Source organism: Cupressus sempervirens, chromosome 10 (genome assembly GCF_028749045.1).
Source record: "Cupressus sempervirens isolate cs-2001-9-10 chromosome 10, ASM2874904v1, whole genome shotgun sequence".
In the NCBI taxonomy this organism is placed as follows: domain Eukaryota; kingdom Viridiplantae; phylum Streptophyta; class Pinopsida; order Cupressales; family Cupressaceae; genus Cupressus; species Cupressus sempervirens.
Window position 1 is genome coordinate 449,656,053 of NC_143127.1, and position 18,880 is coordinate 449,674,932.

Here is an 18,880-nt window from a genome sequence, read left to right on the forward strand (position 1 = left end):
TAAGAATTATTTTACCTTTTCAAAAATCCCATTAGTTACAAGCTCAAACTTTGAATTCCCAATATCATGCAACTTATTCTAAATTTTGGGCGAAGGTAGGCTACGAGTCTAGTCTTGCAAAAGTACATCCACCTCCACACTCAATTACCAATGACTAGGACTAGGAGATTTTAATTTTCTATAATGCTTCCTAGCTATAGTTATATTTGGAAAAAATGGAGGACATGTTGAGGTAAGCTTTGAATGACACATTGGTCAACATATTCTCCATAAGAAAGATCTATAGTTTATCTTAAACATCCCTACCATTTTGGAATGCTTCCAAATACAATAAATTGACAAAAAAGAATAGAGTGAAAAAATATAGAACTGACAAAAAAGGTTAACTAACAGCATCTTGTTGGAATATCTTTGCACTTTGCAGAGGATGTTAAATATGGAAAATTACAAGAAATCAATCATGGCCTTCAAATAAGGGTTTAATTAGCAAATAAGGAGACTGTTGAGAAAAGATAATTTATGTTAAAATAAGCTTCACATAATAGACATGGATAATATTATGGAGAAGGTATTCCTCTTTCCATTTGTCATTTATGGCAATGTGCTACTATCACCATGTTTTGGTCTTTTGATTTGAGACTTTGGGTGGTTAAAAAGACCAAATGTATAGAGGATAAATATCACAACATCTAATTATAAAGAAACCATTAAATACAAGTTCTAATACATGGCTACATTGCTAAGCATTTCACATTTTTCTATACTAGAGGTTAGACCATAGTACATTATACTTAGGATACCCCATCTCTTGTCTCTCTACCTTTGAAGCTAAATGTTGTTTCTCCCATATTAGGGATCAGTTTTAGCTTGATAATACCAGGAGAAGAGTTGCACTTGACGTATAGAAAAATAGTTTTATAATATCAACCATTCCATAGAAGGGATTCTATAAACATGAATCTTACTACTGCAATAATAAAATAATCTTTTGAACTTATAAACTTAGCCACAAAACCAATACATTTGGATTTTCATTCTCTTTATCTCCTAAAATACATTTAACTCAAGTAGAAAATAAATAATAAAAAAATCACAAATTTTTTAAATAGATATTACTCTGATATAGTTGAGCACCCGTGGTCTTTATCCTTCTTCTCTTTACTATGATTGTTCACTACATGAATTTTCGGTACTGTATGAGACCATTTTTTGATTCAAAACATTATGTCATAGGCTAATTTTCCTGAAATGGAGAAACCTAAATATTTCTTTTAATTTTAAAGAAAGAGAGTATTTGATACATATTAATGCAACCATAGAATAATAGGGGCCCACTATAGAGGATAGGACATAGAATAGTAAGGGTAGGGTTAGCCCAACTATTATCAAACCTAGCGCTATTCTAGAGAAAGGCCCTTACATGCAAAAAAATGTTAATTTCATAAGTCTAGGTATAGAATTACCTTCCATCCTCCAAATAATAGTCCTTTGTAATGGGTACTTTTGGATCTTTGTTAGGAGAGATCTGAAGTAACATGTTACTTATCATTAACAAAAGATAAAAAGAATTTTTACTAACATAGAATAATCGTGCATCCTTAAATCTCAATTGTAAAGATTTATATTTCAAAGCCTTATACTTACTAATGAATATACAAGTAAGTTCAAAGTTCATGAATTATATACAAGCATTCAATTAAATCACCATTAGCTTTCAAATAATTTATGAATGTTAATGTTTATCACAATTTCAAAATGAATGATTCAAAATTTTAAATTAATGATATAGTCAGTAATAGCTAATAAAAAACAATTAAAAGATTTTGTGTTCATTTTATACCTCAAATTTCCTATTTCTTATAGCTTTTATTCTATTCTAAAGAACCTTTTTAGGTGTCTTTAAACTTTTATTAGCCTTTAGACTATTATTCCCAACTTTGAAGCTCATTGGTCTTTCACGAGAGAAAATGGTTGAGGAATAGTAAAATATGATTGTGACACTTATATTTGGCAACTTATTCACACAATCAGTAGATCTATCTCCCTCTGGCTTATCTCCTGCAATATTGTTACTATTCAACATAATAATAGTCTCTCCTTATGTCAAGGTCTTTGGAATAGTCTTTCTTGAGGTTGATGACCTAGATAAAAGCCTAGTTTGTGACTTTTTCTTGAGGTCATGTGAGATGAAATCTAACTTCATGTGATTTGAGATGTAGAATTGTGTGGAATAAGCCCAGCTGTAATCTAGCTTTTTTTCACCCAAGGTGTAAAAAGCATTAAGAAAAATAGCAATTCTAAACACACAAAATATATGAGTTTAATATTTACTAATGGTTTTATAATAAGTATTTATAGAGAAACTAGAAATATACTAAATTAATATTCTTCAACTACTCTCCATAAGTCTTCAATTACTTTCTATAATCAATTCTTGTCATTATCATCATTTAATACAAACACAATCCATTAACCATTAGATCTTTAAATTAATATTCCCTTCATATATGATGATATCTTTGTTTAATAAAAAATATTGAGTCACATGTATTTATTTTTCATCAAGTCAAGCCATTAACAATTTTTCATCAACATTAGTATTTAAACTCAATATTGATCATGAATATATTCAATGAACTAGGTCTTACATTTTTTTTCTAGTTATTTAGGTGCCAATTTGCAACATTGTCTAAGAACCTTGTTATTAGAATTAATATAATTCTCCAAACTACCAAGAAGTTTCAATGAGGGATGAAAAGACTATCTACTATCCTCCAATCACTACCCATTATTTGGAGTATCCCAGAATATTTTCCCACTCAGAAGACAATGTGGAGAATTACAACCATCCATGCAACAACCAAGGGAAAACTTGGTGTTATTCAATAATCCCAGGGATGGTTGAGATTCCTCTCACACCAATGTGAAACTCAATCATTTTTAAACATTTTAAATATAAATAAGCCTTTTAGCATGATTTTTACCATAAGAATGAAAGTGACCAGCATAATGATAAATCACATTACTATAAATCATGCTATGAAAAGCACTATAATTTTATTCAAATCTAATCTCAGGATTTTATCTTCTAAGTGAATAGTGATATTTTACTTTTGATAGTGGATATATCAATTGGCCTTCAAGAATGACGCACAAGCCAAAAGTATATCTCTATAGCTCCATTATAGTGTCATCTTACTGGTAAAGTAGTATTAATTCCAAATAGTCCACAAGTTTGAATATCTCTCACATTATGAGCTTTTTGTATAAGTGTAATTTATTATTTGGATAAATCTTTGAAACTACTATATAGTTTGATAAAATGATAATGATGGATAGAGTGTGCTAATTGAAAAATTAGATTTGGATTACTCAATTGCTCAATTTTTTGAGGTCAACTCTAACACAATTCTGATTATATATAAGAGGATTATAGATTTCTTCATTGTTGTCAATATCTATGTTCATTATAAATATGTACTCTTTCTTTCTTTTAGCATATTCTTTGTCAACATTTTACCTTTCGACTATTCTTAAGACCTAAGCTTCAGAATCAATGTAAGTTAATTTGCATGGTAGTATAATTTCTTTAATTTATTGACACAGTGCTAAGAGGAATCCAAAAAAATTACATTTCAATTCTCTATTGGGGACATAACCATATTGTATTTCTTAGTTTTGGATGTAGTAATGAGGGTTTTAGATCAGGCCATGGGAGAGCATTTGAGTTGTGAACATAAAGTTGGCAACATTTGAGCTAGAAACAATATCTAATCTTCTATAAGTCTTTCTCCTCTAAATACCCAATACACAAAGCCATTATCATCATGTGTAGACTCACGCTCCTCAAACAAATTCAATCAAAACAATTCATACCAAACTAAGTATGTAGAAATCTACACTTACATATTATATTATCTCTTAGTGATTGAGTAAAGATTGAATATAGTTTTCCAAGGTGATAAAATTGCATATGCTGATGTATGGATGTATGTGTGTATCTATATATTCATGTGTATATATGTATGCATATCTGTATCTCTATATCTTTGTATTTTTTTGTCGTGCCCTTGTGATCTCTACATCTCATTGTCATACCCTTGTGATCTCTATGTATATATGTATGCATGTGTGAATATATATATATATATATATACACACACACACATATGTATATGTATATAGAAATACATACACACATGCATTTGTCTATGTATGTATGTATGTATGTATAAAAGTAGAGATCTCTATGTTTATATACATACATACATAGATACATTGACACACACACATGTGTGTGTATTTATATATACACATTCATATACATAAATAGAAGATTTGCTAATGACTTGCTAGGGGAAATATAAAGAGATACATGTTTAGAAGGAAAAGAAAAGAAAATTTACATAATTACCTCTTCTCCCCTTGAAGAAAATTGTAGAGCAAGGGCACATACATCACAATGACACAATAAAAAAATGTAGAGATCAAAGGGAATGACAATGAAATGTAGTGATCACAAGGGCATGACAATGAAATCCTAAATCTCCACTAATCCCCACCAAGGGCATGAAAATAAAATGCAAAGATCATAAGGGCACACCAATGAAATGCAATGATCACAAGGGCACAACAATGCAATATTCACCAATGCTTAGAGCTCAAAACTCTCCACCAATGTTCAGAGCTCTCCACCCTTGTTTGGAGCTCTCTATCCTCTTTTGCATGTAACTCTCCACAATAATAATAAATGGGGATTGATTTATGTCATTTTTTCCCCTTATATCTGAAATCAATTTCACATTGTGTTGTAACTCTGGCATAGGTGTTTGCTACTTGATAGCTTTCATTTCAAAATTTTAGCATTCAAGGTTTCTATTCATTATATGTTTGGTCAGTCAATGATTTCCTCCAGTTCAATTATAGTGCATCTCAAATAGCTACTCCAATGATTCAATCACCCATCTATCTTTAGATTATACAAGAACTTGTTGTTTAACTAAGTTTAAATAGATAATTTGAGAGTTCCAAAGCCATAAACCTGAAGACCATCATGTGTCCATCCCACTTTATGGAAAAATTTGATGTCATGTTCTTGTGCATATATTTCAATCACTTCAAAATCAACTGAGGTGCACCCATGGAATTATTCAGGTGAATCGCACTGCTCATGGAAGTCAAGGGTTGTTGTTGAGCATATGTTGCTATTGCTTGTTGTTGGTGAAGTTCCTCAAATTGGCACTACTTTGTCACCCCATGATAGTTTACATTCTCTCTAGCCCTAGGTTGTTTCATAGTCGTACCCTCTACAACTTGATTTATCATTTCAAGGGCTACATTTAGCCAACTTCTATGCTCTCATTAGCAAGAAGCTTAGAAGAAATAGTCCTTTCCACCATAAAAACCACTTTGTTACTTCATTAAAATTAGGACTTGAAATAAAGCCAATGGTACAACACCTGCTGTCACTTTAGAAAAATTGTTGCCTCCAACATTGCAACTGTATGCTATATGGGAATTTAGCACATGCCAAAGCCATAACCTAGTTAAATTGATCTAGTTTCTAATTAGTTGGGTTGGTTACAAATTCCTATAGAATTGTCATTAGATTAGGTATGATAAAATGAACAATCAATTGTTCCTAGCTAGTAGGATCAAATACAATTTTCAAAGGTGATAAAACTACATATGTAGATGCATCACTTGCATGCTAGGCATGAAGCACATTCCCCAATTTATAACGAATGGTTGGATATAAAGGCTCCATATGCTGGCCTAAAAATGAAAGCCAAGGATGTAACCTTACATGTATTGAATTTAATTTGGGCATCACTATATGATCCAAAATTTTATGAAGTGCTGAAGCAGGTAGTAAGTTCTCGCACGTCTCCAAAAAATGTAAAATAGTTTTAGGGTCCCTTGGCTCCCAGGGCATAGGTTCAGGGTAGTAACTCCTTGCACTCAACTCTTCCCTAAAGTTATTCTCACATGACATTTCCTCTAACCTATGCAAAGGATGTTAAAGTGGTTCCCAAACCTGAAACACTCTTATAAGCAATGGAAAAGAAAATGTAGATGCAATACATGACAAATTACACAACTTTTAGTCTTTATGTATACAAAGAGATCATTTTTAAGGTGCTTAATACATATTAACACAATAGAAAAATTGATCCAGCTATGTACATATTCCAAAATCCAAATAATAAAACAATAATACTCACTTAATCCATGCTAAGTGACTTAGATCAAGATCCTACAAAAAAATAATGCAGACCAAGAAAAAAGGGAAAAGTTTGCAAGAAATTTCATAAAAACGTATCATAGAAGATATTTTTAGAAAGAAACAACCCATAATCTAGTTAAATTGGTCTAGTTTCTTAATAGCTAGGTTATAAATTCTTGTAGAACTGTCATCAAATTATGTACAATAAAATGAATAATCTGTTGTTCCCAACAAGCAAGATCAAATACAATTTTCCATGGTGATAAAATTGCATATGTAGATGCATCACTTACATACCAGATATGAAGCACATTCCCCAACTTATAACGAATGGTCGGATATATAGGCTCCATGCATTGGCCCAAAAATAGAAGCCAAGGATGTAATCATATAGTTATTGGTAAAATCTCCTTGTGAGGATCCCAAGTATCTATTGCTTCTATTAGTTTGGGCATCACTATATGATCCAAAATGTTATGAAGTACTATGTCTGGTAGTACCTTCTCCCATGTCTCCAAAAAATGTAGCATAGGTTCAGGGTTCCTTGGCTCCCATGAATTTGTAGCAGCTATTCTCACTACTGGTAGAAGCAAAATATGCTTCTATGTAAATGCCATAATCATGAGGTTCATTCCCTTGTCAAGCCTCTACCATAGTTACATTACCTCTAAACTATGCAAAAGGATGTTGAAGTGGTTCCCAACCTTGAAACACCAGATTATTAGAAATGGAAAAGAAAATGCAGATGCAATACATATATTATTATTTATGTATATGTATGTATGTATGTATATAAATATATATACATATGTATATGTGTATATATGTGCATATACACATACATAGACACACTAATTGTGACAAAAAAATGACATCCACTAGCCACTTTTCTAGGTCTAGAACCTTTTCTTGTACTTTAAAAATTGATCATTTCTTAAAGATTTTAGATGTTAATAGGGAATTTAGATGTTTTTTTTTTATTAATTTATTTTTTTCAAGGGAAGTAGGGGGTGGGCCAAAATGAGCTTCCACCTTCACATGGTTGGCCTTGATTAGTAGAGAATATTAAATTAATCTTGAAACCAAGTGAATCTCAACATTAACGTATGATTGCATGATAACTAAGTGTGTGAATCTCTTGGTATTAGGCAATGTAGTAGAACACGATAGTTCAATATGCAATCTCAATTCATATGCATATGACATCAGGTGGAGCTAAAAATATCCAACTTGTTTGCATTTTGTTTTAGAGGTTTGCATAGACCTATTAAATAAATGTAAACATGGTGGGTTTTTTCAACTCTGCCTACTGTCCACGCATATAGAATGAAATTGCACATGCATTCTCAAATTAGAGTGGTATTCACAAGTTTCTCAAATCAATGATATGATTTTAACAAGGAATTTATTAATGGAATGAATGAATTTTATTAATGAATGAATGAATTTCATATGTTAATGGGGAATTTAGATGCTGAGGGGAAAATGAGTTTCCACCTTCATGTGGTTGGCACTAATTAGTAGAAAATATTAAAAACTATTCTCAAAACCAAGTGAAGCTCAACATTAACCTATTATTGGATGACAACTAACTATGTAAATATCTTGGTTTCAAGAAATGCAAAAAGCCAACATAGTTCAATATGCAATCTCAATTTGTATCCATACGATATCAGGTGGAGCTGAAAAAAACTCAACAGGTTTGCATTTTTAAATAAATGTAAACATTGAGTATTTTTAATCTCCACCTATTGTCCATGCATATAGAATGCATGTTCATGTGCATTCTCGATTCAGAGTGGTGTTCACAAGTTTATCAAATCAATGGTATGATGATAATGAGAAATTTATTAATGGAATAAATGAATTTTATTTTTAACGAGTAATTTTAATGGGGAATGAATGAATGAATTTATTAATAGAATGTTAATGGGGAATTTTATTGATGGTACTACTCTTTGCTACTCCAAAAAAGAATTGATAAACCACATTGCACAACTAAAATTTTTGTTAATGTATTTTAGCTTCCTGTTGCAATTGTGATGACTTGTTTTGATGGATATCCATCTTGACCACAACACAATTCTCACATACTAGTCACCCTAGTGAGGGCCTTTTATGATGTATAGCTATCACTTTTGTAGCATGACTATCACAAATCTATTGCAATTGTGATAGTAAACTAAAATCCTACACATGCCAAAAATGTCGATGCTCATTGCAAAATAAAAAATACAAGAAAATGTTAAAAGAAAAATGAAATAAATTAGATATGTGGTACTAGTTATTTTGTTTAATCCAAACATATGAGTAGGTGCAACAATAGTAAAAAAATTTCCCCCAATTTTTAAAATATATATTCGTACAAATTTCTACAATAATCTTTCTAATTTCTTCAAGTGGCACCTACTAATTTTTACAAAATACATTCAAAGGGTGCTCGAAGTAGATGTAAAGGGTATCATTTCTTGAAATGCCTCACTCTCTCGGTTACAACTCAATTAAATTTTAAAAGTATGTGCAAAATTAGGTGCTCCCAAATGGGTATTTAGATGTCAACCCCAATTAAATTTTGATTTAGTTGTAATCCTCATTTTCAAAAAATGGGATTTTATATGGGAATTCCAATTCCTATTTTGTAGACCCCAATAGTGGATTAGGAATTTTTTAGGATTTTGAATTCCAATTCTCGCTCAAATCTGTGATCCAAATGATCCATATTTCAATTTATTTTCTTTTATCTCCATGTCATGCCATAAATGATCCTCAACATTCCATATTATTCTTGAAGCTACCTCATTCAGTTATAAATAAACTTTTTAATTTCTCATTTGTTGCACTATATTGATGCTATTATTTTACATGTGTTATCTTTGTAATCTTAAATAGTATGCATCTTTTATCATTATTATTTGAATAGTTTTATATTAAATATTGATTTAATGTACTATTAATTTGTGACTTAATATTTAAATATTTAACTTTCCTATGCTTATTTATGTATTATTATTTATTAGTCTAATCAAAATGAGTAATGTCTAGTTCTTTAATTCAATTTTGTACTTGGTTAGGAGATCATATTATTACTATGATCTTCATTATTAAAATGTAAAATTAGAATCAAACTTTTTTTTCCATCCACTCCACTTTATACTTTGGTCCAAAGTGCATTATACATAATCTTTGAATTTCACACAACTTTCCTCTATAATACTAGCTTGTGGACATTAAATTACATAAAAATTAATATTATTAATTAGAAGGAAGATAATTTGAAATTTTACTAAAATTCTAATGGTAAGAGAGGAAAAATTCACATTTAATCACACATGTCCTACTGAATGTGAATGGTCTAGAAACCATCCTAAGTTTTATGTGTATGCCTAAGGTTTTATATCTATTTTGAGGTAATTTTAAATGTTATCTTGATAGAAAATACCTACTACTTTAATCAATGATATAATTATTTAGTAGTCAATACTTTCTAAAAAAATAGTAACTAAAACATAAAGATCATAAAATATTAAGTTTTTGGGTGTACAGTGAGGTTATAGTTGTGCTCTAGATGTATAAATATGAACACAATCCCAATATAGAAAAGAATAAAGTTTCAATTTTGATCTATATACATGATTATCTAGAACATTTCAAGATCCTAGAAAATAAAAATCAATTTAGAACTATGAACACAATCAAATATAAAGAAAAGAATATAGTTTCACCTTCCATCTATATACATGATTATCTACAATATTTCAAGATCTTAGAAAAAAAATTATCATATTATCTCCATCTAATGTATTTACTTTGTGAAGCCCACTTATATTGTCTTACTTATTGTTCATTATTTCTATCCATCATTCACATTCAAATTGTTCCCACATCATCACATTCTTTCATAATATAAAAGTTTAAATAATTTTCTGAGTTGATTTTTTTTTGAAAAGAATATTAGTGCACCCTTGACCTATGCAAAAATTAGATCTTTGGAATAGGCAATGAGTAACCATTAAATCATAACATGGAATGGAAATTATATAGATATTTCACTTGGAAATTCTTCGGTAGAAATGTATGAAAATTGTGGATGCATAGACATGTATCTAAACTATTAGATAGGGTTCCAATGTGGTCTAGTGGAGTTCTATGCATGTACGATATATGTGCAAAGGGGATATATTGTTCAAAGACTTTAGAAATTTTTAAGAAAATGTAACTTGTAGGAATATAGTATAGTTCTTATCTCCACATGTCTCTTGTAGACAATCTCTTTTCTTTTTTGTATTGCTCAATATTCCTTAGCCTAAAATTACACAGGTACCCCTAATTATAAAATAATTGATTCTATGTGTGGTAAGATACCTAAGAAGGATTGGAAAAAATTATCAACTACAACATTCACCTCGGTAGAAGAGGAAAGCTTCATGAATTCTAGTTAGGTCTACTATTTTTTTCAAATAAACATTAATATTTTCCCTAATTTTTCCAATTTCTCTAGATTTCTTCATTAATTTCCATTATGCTCACTTTGGTTGTGTATATTCATTCATTTTCTTCTTTTATATTTGTACCAAAAGGTTTTCCTTGAAGTTTCATAATGACATTGTTGGTATACTACATTTTCTCTCTATTTTCATCTTAGTTTAACTCACTCTTGTTTGTGGGGGCTCAAAAATGTCCTCCAAAGAAGGATAACCAAGATTTATTCTTTGAGTTGTAGCCATTGTAGTCCTATTCATTATTACTATCTAAGGGCCAACATTGGAATATAGCTCTTTCTCCTCCTCTTCTAATGCTTCCATAAATACAGTCATAAAGGAAAGTAATTTGCATGAGGGGCTAAGAGGAGGTTGTACCTTATGATTCTTTGACTTGATATTGAAAGGTTTTACCATTTATCCAAAGGAGGAGGGAACATCTATGGTTGAATTAGTTACATTGAAGGAAACAACACATAGGCCTTCAATTAAAGGAAATATACAATATAAGGTTGTGTAGGTGGTGTTAGAGTAGTGAGTAGTGTGGTAGTGAAAACAACTTCCATTTTTCTCTTATTGTTATCTTTTTATTATTTCAAAATGTAAGGGGGATATTGATTTTTCACACCCATCACATGGCTTGTAACCTCCATAGGCATAGGAATAAAATAAGTTTTCTTGAAAATAAGAACATGAACTTCTTTCCACTTTTTAGTATCTACTTTCATATAGATTATTCCTACTTGGGCTACATAGGGACAAACTCCAAGAAAAGGGCTTATGTACCTAGTGTTTTGTAAAATGAATGAGTTTCCTAGCCCCATGCTCAATGCCATCTAATATGTGTGTTGTTATCTCTACGTTCAAAATTTGAATATCAAAAACCATGTCTATTTTTTACAAGGATAAAAAAGAATCTTTAAAATCCTTCTCCCTAAGTCTTTTTGAAACATTGAGTCCTAGGGCATATAGTGTTAGATATACATATAGTGTTAGATATAGTCTCGTTTTGTATTAGTCTCTTATAAAAAACTTTATATAATAAATACAATTCTCTTAGTGATCCTAAATATTGGATTTGTCTTCAAAATGAGCACTTGTTGCCTTATTGAATATTATAATTAAATCAATTTTTTCTAGAATAATTGGTAAGTTATTTAATAGATACTCATCTCACTCTAGGGATACTAATTGTTTTCCTTAACATCATGGGCCAAGTGGATTCCCATCCCAATGGAAATAAAAAATATGGCTTTTGTTAATTCACAATCAATTTTTCAACATTTGCAATTATCTTGTATAGTTCTATTACTATGAGCATATCTAAGATGTACCTAGGAACTTTCTTAGGTTGGAAGGTACAATTAACTACCTTGATGTTGGTCAAAGTTTAGAACTAGATGGAGTAATGTCAAAATTTATTTATTTTAGTTATTACCTCCCTCCCAAATTATTTGGAGTAATATACCTCTATAAAGAGAATGGTGGAAAAGACAAAGGTGTCATTAAAAATCATAAAATCATGGCTAAATTATGTAAAGTCCTCTTTCCTAGCTAACCATGGGCACACTTTTTATACATATTTTATAAGATCTTGAAGTGTTCATATCTTTGTTAGGGCCAAATAGTCTACATGGTCATCCAATAGGTAAACTATGTACGATCTCATATACAATTTGGGGTTGGTCTTGACCCTTTTAACTATTTATCAAGGTTGATAATAACAATATGATTGGGCAATATATTCTAGTTCATGTCCTCCTAATTTTTTTTATGTGCTATAGAATCTAAGTTTCCAACTATTTCACATAGGGTATCCAAAATACTCTACTAAGCATATCTAATTAATCTTATGCTCAATCCCAAGTTTAAATATTACCAACATATAACCCTCTTGATGGAAAGATTTGCATATTCATTGACTTGTATAATATGGAAAAATTCCTCTTTGATGTTAGGTATAATGTCTAATAATGCATCCCATTATTTTTATCTTTTTTTCAACTCTCCACTACATTGTAATGCTTTGTTATGGCCATGATAAGATTAGGTGACTAAATTGCCAGCAAGAAACATTTTGCATATACTAGCCTAGAAAAAACCGTTGAGGAAGCATTATGGGCCTATATCAATGTTAGTTATCCTACTATGATTCGTAACAAATCATTAACATCTATGTTCCCTATATCAATGTTAGCTATCGTACTACAAATGATCTCAAGTTATGAAGCCTAATAAAAAAACATGGATAGTCACAGCCCACGAAATTGAACATATTTAGTAGTAGTGAAGACATTTGCCTTTATACTTTACAATGTACAAAACATTTTTCTGAGGAACTCATCAAGTCCTCCTCTTAGTGTGGTAGTCATTTCCATGCCTTGGATTATCAAATATTCACTCCTCATATGTTCTTCCCTATTTTAAATTGTGAACCAAAAAGTGCTTCCTCTAGGTGAGGAACAAGTCTCAAGTTTCTCACCTTTCATTAAAATTTATTACTTTAACATTAGGCTTGTCTATCCTAATTAGAACTATACATTTTACCCTTTCATACTAAATCAAATTCATTCTTATCTTTAACTAGCATTATATTATAGTGATCAGTTATATTGTATCATTATGAAAAGAGTGAATATTTGCATCTAATTATAGTATAATGTGAGAGGATAACCCTAAAATAGAATACTCAATTCATTTATTTTATATCAAGGTTTCTCCTATCTTTCTAAAGATATGTACTAATTTTTCTCCTAATATTTTACTAGCATATCCTTAGTATTTTTTATCTTTGATATTTTCTTTATAGTTTACACATTCATACAATAGGTGAATGAAAATGGGAAAGGAATTATTAAAGTGGCATGCCTAATGCTAGATGAAAATATAGAAAGGGTAGTAAGGTGAAAGATTTTCAACATTTATAGATTGGTTTCACCATTTACCTTATAACTTTTGGGTTTGATAGTGTGAGTAATGTTGCATGTATGTTCTCTATAAGGAGGAAAGGATATGGGGAGTGGGTTGAGGAAAATACTTAAAGCATAATATTTGGATACCTAAAGAAGGATTGGGTCCTCATATTAGGAAGTAAGGATGTTGAATACTCAATGCATAGAAATGATAAACTTGAAAATAATTGTGGTTAATAAATTATCCTTGTAGATTAAAAAATATATGATTACATGGAGATAGGATTTCTAAATGAAATGACAATGTAGAGAGTGGAATTATAAGTAAATTCATGATAAAGTACCTATTTAGGGGGAAAATGGAGGGAAAAAAATTGATAGTGTAAACTATATGAGATCAATTCATTAGTTAAAAATATTCACCATAAGCCACATAGTACAAGAGAAATAGGGGCTTCCAATCATAACTCTTAATATAACTCAAGTGAGGTAAACCCAATTAGGATGAAGGGATACCAATGTTAAACCCAAATGATGTTGTGATGAGGAGCCTAATAAGAGTGTGAGGAGGAGCCCAATATTCCCAGGGTAGTGCCCTAGGTGGGGTCAGGGGGTAGCATCCCAAAAGCCAAAAATGAATTCAATATTGTAAAAATTATCAGGTGTTATATTTTTTTCTATTTTTTGACTTATTCTAGCCCTAATTTTTTAAGCAAAAAAATATTGTATAAAAAATACTAGGGTTAGGGATTTTATTGTATTTATGATGAGATTGTAGCTACTTCTAGCTGGTGATCTCAAATTGGTTTTGACAAGTGAGTGTCTATACACTTAAGTCATTTACTTAGTTCATGCCAAAAAAGTAGTACATGCCGAGCACAACATGTATAAGATAGAACATCTTGAGTTCATAGTGAGTGTTGAGCCACTCATGTGCCAAGTAGATAGTGTATGCTAAGTTATACAAGAGCCAAGTAATTTGTGCATACTAATTCATTCAAATGCCTAGTCACAATATAGAAATCAATATATGCTAAGGATTAGAGACTTTAGATGCTGAGTAAGATAATTTTGTCATAGTTGTTTATAATGGCACAAGCTACTATGTAAACCATTTTTAGTTTACTTTAAGATTGAATTACGATATTTTGAAGATGAGGATAAATATTAAGTTGGAATCCCTATGAATTAAATATAACCAATTAGGTAAAGGGAAGGTTTAAGTGGAAAAATGGATGAATCATAGCCGTTGATTATTACCTAACCCTAAGTCACTTAGATCTTCTTAAGGAGGAAAAACCCTAAACTTCATATGTATATGGAAGGATCAAAAAGAGAAGTTTGCATGCGCAAATAGAGTATTCATGGTGGCTAAGGAATTGTAAAGTGAAATTGCATTGTAGAATTAGTTAAAAGAGAACAAAGAAAGGGTATAACATACAACAAAGAAACATTTGATCAAGAAGGATTAACAATACATGAGTTTGGAGGTGATCTATCATCAAGAAACCAAGCACTAATCGTAGGATCAATATTGAGACATTCTAATAGGTGAATTAGTTAAATATCTTAATAGAGTAGTCCTAATAGGCTATATTGAAATCCTATAACAAGGTGTTTACTTAATTATGAGTTAAATTCCTTTAACAAGGCACACTTCTAACAAGGTGTTGAAATCCTTTAGTAGGGTGAGACCTAATAGTCTTTGTAAGCCTTTAACAAGGCAGACCTTTCATAGGGTAGATCATATCTCATGATCAAACATTGTAACCTTCATTGGATATACTTTATTACTATAGTAGTGAAGATTTATGGGTGTCATTCCCACCCCAGTTTTACCTTCTCATTAGGGGTTTTTTTGGGTAATCATATCTAGTGTCATACATGTGTGAATGTTTACTTGTTTAAATGTTTTAGATATACATGTTTTACATGGTATTTTCAATTTACTTAGTGAATGTATGAGATGGATGTGTCAAGTTCTTCGAGTTTCCTTTAAGTTCCAAAATAAAGAACTTGGAGGTTCCTAACAACATATTCCTTTTTGTGGAAAACTAAAAATACTCGTACATATTTTGTCATATTTTAGAAGGCCCAACAATATTGGCTTTGGATTAACTATATTTTTGTCCTTTCATGAATAATTGTTTCTCTTGGCCTACAACCATCTTGATTGATTCACATAGAATACCCTTTACATCTTCCCATACATGACATACTTTAAGAACATAAATCTTATTGACACTTTGGTTGTATACAAATATTGTCATTTTTTTCTCATAATTTTATTTATATCAATGTTTCTATTAGATATGGCTTAAAGCTCATATTTTGATAATGTTCATTTTCACATATCTCTTCAGGTGGACCACTTGAAGGAGTTATTAAATTATTTTTGATGTAATAAAAAGAATCCAAAAGGGGCGTTGACCTCAAAGTACATCATGCTAGAGTTATTAAAGTGTTGTGGAAATAACCCTTATACATAATTCATCAAGTGACATTGAATTCTTCTTCTACCAAATGCACTCTACCATGTGGTCATTGATGTAGTCATATCCCTCTACTCATTAGTGAGAGATCTCCTACAAAAATGGTACCCTAACTACTCTTCTAATGAGGGACATAATTTGTAATATCAGTACTTAGATTCATCACCACATTGTGACTCTATCTTGGGTTGATCTATTGCCTCTCCTTGTCTTAGTGGTTCTAACTAGCATACCAGTCACAAATATTCTACTTGACTTACTACATATTCCTCTAAGTGTATTCCTTTGGTAGAGTTGGTGATTTTTCCTCTTAAGAGGGGGGAAGGAGAAGAAAATGAAAAATAAAAGAATGAAGATGGGAGGTCCCTTCTAGACCTAACCCCTGGCCTTGTTTATTTATGGGGTATCAGATATGATAAGGATCATTCCCCCTTGACCTCAAGAAATTTTCTCTTGGGTGTACCCATGTTATATTTTATGATTAATAATTATGTTTAATACTCTCACCAATGTATGTGTGACTCCCAAGAAGTGATCTTGTATTCCATAGCCTATTTTTATTAATTTGTACTTTAATATTTTCAATCAATAAAAAAGGAACATTCATCAAAAAATATTATAAAATAAAATATAATTTATCGATAATCACAATAAACGAAGGGAATGGTAGAAAATAAAAACTAAAGAATGTTGATACTTATTAAAAAAATTAATATCGAATCAAATTAAAATAGTCTACAAAAGTTTTTGAAGTAGTTGATAGCAGCCAAAAGGACGAGGGGGTGGGGGGGGGGGGGGGGGGGGGGGTGTAGGGTTGTGGGGTTTGACCTCAGAGTACAAATAAGGTTGAGAACTAGCTAGAGGTTACCTCCCAAAACTATCCTATACCAAATTTAAACATCAAAACCATGAAAATTTAAGAGCCATATTTTCATTAAAAATAGTCCTTAAACTACTATGCATAAGAAACTGAATAATAAACTACCAACATTTAAAAACATCGTTGGTATTGGTCCACTTAATCTTGACATAGTCCAAAAAATCTTGTGGGGTGTAAAGTTCAAAGAAATAATCATAAAAACATAAATAGAACACAATAGAAGCCAGGGTAGATGCCCTCTTCCTTCTCTTGGTTACCATTCTTCTTCTCCTTAGAGGGTTTTCCCACCGTATTCTCCTCCTCCACTTCCATTGGTTTGTCCAAGATGGTTTTTAGCCAATCCTCCACCAAGAACCCATAAATGGATCAGGTTTTCAAAGTAGTCTTTCCTAGGTCCTATTCCTATTTGTTAGCTTCTAGGATGTAGAGGGTTGTGGCTTTGGAGTGCATAACCTTGGTGGAGAACTCCACCAGGGTTTTGAATCTATGGCATATAGTGGTATGGTTATCTGCCAGGTCCCACATAGCCATCTCAACCCTCTCTAATAGCATCTTGGTGTGACTATGTTTTCCTTTCTTTCCACTAATGTTAGGGTTAGGATTCCTAGGAGAAGTGATGTCTTCCCCCCCACTATGAGATGAGGTAGCTTCTAGGGTATCGGAGACATGGTAAGGGCTGATAGAGCTGAGGCTAGGTTTGATGTCCTAGTGGTGTCTTTTCTTTTTAGTAGGTTTCTCCTCACTATTAGAGGAGTCAAAGCTAGGTTTGTACTTTAGGGGGGTCTTGAATTCCTCTATTTGGAGACACTTACTAGTTCTCTTAGGACATTACTTGCCCTTCTTGAAATCTGAGTCTGACTCAATAATGCTAACTTTAACCTTAGGGTTAATTTTGAGCTCAGTGGCATGACCTTTCTTAGGCCTCTTAAGAGTAGAGCTAGGGCTAGGGTCTAGGGAGGTCTGAGGGGTGATAGAGGCTAGGGGTTGAGTAGGAGAGGTAGACTCTTAACTAGGTGCTAGATGAAAATTTTACTCACTAGGCCCTGGTGGATAAGGTAGAAGGCACTAGTAAATTTGGACCTATTTTTCGATGCTTTTCCATTAAAAATGTGACTACAAAATGTTGAAAACAACCATCACTAAACTTCAATCAAATTTTCAATGGCCAAGATGAGTGTAAATATATTGATGAAAAAACCATAAAAAATTATTGTCATCATTATCCCATGGTGACATTAGACAGCTAGTTTAGAATGTTAAACTATTGACTCTTATGAGAGAGTTTGATGACCAAGATGAATGTCAATATATCAACGAAAAAGTTGTACAAATTATTGCAATCATTGTCCCATGGTGGTGTTAGACAACTAGTTCAAAATATTGAACTATTTACAATTATGATAGATGGTTTGATGAGTAGTTGACAAAATCAATGGTAGGAGGCATCAAAAGATTGATTACTTGGAGATATATTATGATGGATTTGTCATACTCTTGACGATAGCATTTGTCAAACTATTGACTACCTATATATATTTTTTGATAGATTTCTTAGACCATCAATGACAGCGAATGTCAAAATAGTGATGATAGTCAGAGTTTTTAAAAAATTAATGCAACAACAAGTAGAATTATATAAAATTATTGATTATGTATAGATCTCACATGGTTGTAGACATGAGATCGAGAAGGGAATAAAGCAACTGATAAACTGGCAAATTAGGGAGTTGATTTTTTTTATATTGTGTATAGATCTCTTGCTAATATCCTTTCTCGATATTATTGTAGAAGATATGCAGGCCTTTTCAAGAAAACGTATAGGTTAATGTAGAAGAAGTCACATCATATGCTGAAAGGAGTGTTTCTCATGAAATTAGTCCTTTTGCAGTTTT